The sequence below is a fragment of the Macaca fascicularis genome, chromosome 3 (assembly GCF_037993035.2).
Source record: "Macaca fascicularis isolate 582-1 chromosome 3, T2T-MFA8v1.1".
Lineage (NCBI taxonomy): Eukaryota > Metazoa > Chordata > Mammalia > Primates > Cercopithecidae > Macaca > Macaca fascicularis.
In genome coordinates, this window is record NC_088377.1 from 184,753,044 (window position 1) to 184,758,096 (window position 5,053).

Below are 5,053 nucleotides of genomic sequence, written 5' to 3' on the forward strand. Positions count from 1 at the left end.
GGAGTTTGAAGTCCCAAGATATTATTTTCCTTTCACATCCCCCCAACCCTGTTCTTCCAAGTCTTTCAGGGAAAGCATTATAGAAGAAAGTGAGTCTCTGATCTCAGGTTTGGTCTGATCCCTTGTCACTAGGACAGTTTATTTCTAGATGGTTAGGTCCCTCATTTTAGAAAGGATCATTCTTAGCAGGTTGTGAAGTCTCATGTTCCACAGAGAAAAATAGGGGAAAGAAGAGAGAAAGAAAACCAGTAAAAAAGGAGGAAAGATAATGACAACAAAAGGGGAAAGTAATCCTGGAAAACTGATTTAGGCTATATTACTCTGAAGTCCATGCATGAGTAGGCAGGCACAAAAGTGGTTTATATATATAAATAATTTGCTGTTACTTTTCCCAAAGTTTAAGTTTCTAGTTTCACTTGGCAGAACTTTCAGAAAAGCACAGTTTTAATTTTAATTTAATTTTAAATTAAAATTTCTAGTTTTAATTTCTAGATTCCACATGAGAAAAAAATGGAAACAAATGAAAGAAAAAGGGAAAAAAATGAACAGTAATTTGGAGACTTGTAGCTAGGAAAGAACTTAGGATTCAGTCCAAATACATTTTAACAAAGAATAAAACTGAGAAACAATGATAAGATGGAGTCTAAGAATAGGTGTTTTATACGTTTTTTTTTTTAAAAACATAATTTTTATCTCCTTAGTCCTCCATTTTTATCAAAGACATATCATAGTAGGACTAATTTATTTGTAAAAAAGCTTTAGTTGTATTGTACTTGGCCCGATTCTTTGTATAAAGTGCAGCAAGAATAATTATTTCCTTTTTTAATTGACTTTGCTGGAAACTTTTTTATTTAAGGAATCTCAGTTTAGACTTTTTAAAGGCCCCAAGCCCAGTCAAGAATTTATTTGTGCCTGCAGATATCTGTATGAATTGGGTGAATGCCTCTCTTCATAGTCCCAAGATAATCTGGGGTTCCTGAGCCTGCCAGAAAGTAACATTCTTTACTTATCACAGGTTGGGAACCCTGTAAAAGAATTGTGTAGGCAAGGTACAAGGCCAGTTTTTTTAAGGATCTTTTATTGATTCTATAAGTCAATGGCAATTCCTTAAAACAGTTTGTTTTGTTTATATCTTAAAATATTTCATTCTAGTCAAAGCTTTAGTAAAATAATAGTCTCCAATTGTGTCCTGTTACAAAAGAAAGCAGATTCTTATTGAACTCATACAAATAACTATATTGTTATAAATTAAGAATACTCAAAGACAGTTTTCAAATTCTGGAGAAATCAAGTAGAGAGAAAGAAATATGCTTTAAATTTTGCTCACAAGAGCATATTTTACTCAATTGTTAAAAGCTGTAAACAACCCCAAAAATGAAAAGAATCAGCAATGTTTCAGACAAAAAGTTCGCACAAAAATTATTTTAGTCTTCTATTAAACCAGTTCATGCAATTAACCTCTGTTCTATTTGATACTGGGTCAACAATCCTCATGAATACATCAGATCTCCATGAGTGTCCTGGGAGATTTTTTCCCTCTATTTTAATGGCACAATCTCCAAAGCTGTCAGAAAACTGCATTGAAAAGTATCCATCTGATATGGTCTGGCTTTGTGTCCCCACCCAAATCTCATCTTGAATTGTAATCCCATAATCCCCACATGTGGTGGGAGGGACCCAGTGAAAGGTAATTGAATCATGGGGGGCAGTTCCCCCCATGTTGTTCTCATGCTAGTGAGTTCTCATGGGAACTCACTCATTCAGTGAGTTGCCCACTGTACTCCAGCATGGGCAGCAGATGGTTTTATAAGGGGCTACCCACATTGCTTGGCACTTATTCTCTCTCCTGGCACCCTGTGAAGAGGCAATTCTGCAGTGATTCTAAGTTTCCTGAGGCCTCCCCAGTCATGTGGAACTGTGAGTCAATTAAACTTTTCTTTATAATTTACCCAGTCTCAAGTATCTCTTCATAGCAGCATGGGAATGAACTAATACATCATCAGAGTCCTATAGCTGATTATAAACAACTTTTTGAAAAGGAACAAAGTAAAATAATAATTGTGAATGACAAAAGATATCCACGGTCAAAGATATAATTGACAAGGAAATCTGGTTATTTCTGTGGCACATAATAATTTAACATAATTATAATTATTACTGATGACATATACCAACTTGTATTAAAATTATAAGAATATTATACAATTTTGGAAAACATAACAATAGCACATTTATATAAATATATCTCAAAGAAAGTTACACACCATTTTATATTTGGAGATGCCTCCTGTATGATTTTAACATATCAAATAAGCCAAATATATCTCTCTTGGACCTTTAAAAGTCAGTTTGAGGTTAAAAGACTGCATTTAGAATTTAATCTTGAAAGTTAGTCAAACATTAAAAGTTTAAAGCACTTGATATCACAAAATGAGATTATAGGTCATTATAAAGTAGGTCATTTAGCTAAAGTGATAACTCACCAATTAAAAAAAAAAGCAGAAATCTTTACTCCTTGACAAAGAAGAGCTCAGTTTTCTGAAAAACAGGACCTAATAGAGACAGCATGAAGCCAACTGAATCTGTCTCTCTCCTTCTTTATTTTTTTTGGCAGTTTATTCAAAGGGCAAATGAAAATCTTTTCCTCTCTCTTAATATTATACAAAAATCTTATTTAAAAGAGAAAACCAAATTTTATTTTTGTATTACTGTATTATTAATTCTAAAGGTTTAATATTATAAGCAAATCAATCAAATTTTAATTAATTTGACTGTAAAGTAAGATTTCCATGAGGCTTTTATAAACTTTACAAATTTGTGTTAAAGAACAGATCAATATTCCAAGAAAATCCTGTTATCCTCACACAGTGCTCAGATTCTGACCCTGCATCAATGTGCTATTTATATTAATGTTCAATTTGTATAAAATCTAAATAATCCCCTTAAAATTTTAGCCAAACTTGACCACACACAAAATTCCTTTTACAAGATCAACCTTCCAGAAACCTTCTACAACTTGCTTAAACCTTCAGTTTTGTCCTTTCTGTTAACTTGAAACAATCCTTAAAAATCCTCTAAACTAGAAAAAAAACTTTATCTTAAAAAAGAACCACAATCCCGTGACTTATTTTAACATTTGTTCTCCAAAAAAAAAAAAAAAACACCACATCCTACCTCTTTAATACACATTGTATGTACCTAGTAGTTTTAATTACATTCATTAATTCATAATGTTAACTCTTAGTAATTCTTATTTTAGTGAAAAACCTAGGCAGTAAGCAATTTTAATTACATACCAGGTACACAGGCCAGGACAAAGGACAATATCTGGGGGTAGGCCAAGGGCTCAAATCAAAAGACATGTAAGTTTATAGACAAGTTAAGCAAGTATTAAAAGGATTACAGGGGTAGTGCAGTGGCTCATGCCTGTAATCCCAGCAGTTTGGGAGGTCGAGGCAGATGGATTGCTTGAGACCAGGAGTTCAAGACTAGCCATGGGCAACATGGCAAAACCCCATCTCTAAAAAAAAATACAAAAATTAGTTGGGTGTGGTGGTGCACACCTGTAGTGCCACCTACTTGGGAGGCTAAGGGGGGGAAGATTACTTGAGCCCAGAAGGTCAAGGCTGCAGTGAGCAGTGATCACACCACTGTACTTCAGCATGGGCAACAGAGCAAGACCCTGTCTCAATAAAAAGGACTATGAAGCAGAGTTTTAAAGCACTTCCACTATGAAAAGAATAAAGAAGAATGATGTTGACTGAGCAGTTTTACACACCCTGCCACCACTGTGTCCCAGTGTGTGCGGGCATGTGTATACACATTGTGTGATCCCTTACTGTTGGGCACTCAGTCCTGAGCTGGTGTATCTGAATTAACTGTCTGTGGTTTCACAAATATCACTTACTTCTTTGTTATCCCAGACCACAGTTCTCTGAAAAGCTGACATGGCTTTTTGCTAAGGGGGATGATAGGGGCTGGGACTAGAAGTATAGTGCTGGAGACACAAGAGAGGCTGCCCATGAGCACCTATAATGGGTGCCCTGGACACATGATTCCTAATTTCCCTCCTGGAGAGGGATGACCCTTCCTCTATTGTTGCTGTTCCTTTCACAACTCAGTGTGGGGAAAAGGGGATGGGAATGGAGGATGGCTATGTCAGGAGACCAAGCAGGAGCTTGTTGCCTCCCGGCAGGAGGATGATTAACTGCTAGGGACAGAGCAGGAGGGTCCTGGAAAAGAAATGATTAGGCTATTCAAATATAGGCCTAACTTACCATACATACACCAGGATGTAAACACTTCAGACTGTGAGCCTCAAAGAGCAAAGATAAGACAATTCAACAACAACAAAAACCTAATTCGAAAATGGACAAATAAACTGAAAAGACATTTCTCCAAAGAAGATATATAAATGTCCAATAAATAGGTGCATAAAAACATGTTCAGTATCATTAGTCATTAGGGAAAGGCAAATCAAAACTACAATGTGAAACCACTTCACACCCATTAGAAGGGAATGTAAAATGGTGAAAGCTATTGTGAAAACCAGTATGGCAGTTCCTTATAAAATTAAACATAAGAATTGTCTAGCAATTCCATTTTTAGGTGTATGCCCATAGTATTTGAAAGTAGAAACTTGAACAGATTTTTGTATACCATATTCATAGCAGCATTATTCACAACAGCCAAAAGGTAGAAAAACTCAAATGTCCATTGGTAGATGAATAAATAAATAAACTGTCGCAGATTTTGGACTAAGATTGCAGAATCCCACTTACATAAGATGCCTAGAATAGTTAATTCATAGAAAGAAAGCAGAATATTGGTTATCAGGGGCCGGGGCAGAGAGATAGCTGGAGAGTTATTGTTCAATGGGGATTAGAGTTGCAGTTCGGAATGATGAAAATGTTCCATAAATGAATAATGGTGATGGTTACGCAACAATGTGAATGTACTTAATGCCACTGAGTGGCACATCTAAAAATGGATAATATGGTAAATTTTATGTGACATGTATTGTGCCCCAATAAAAAATTAAAGAAGGCAAGAA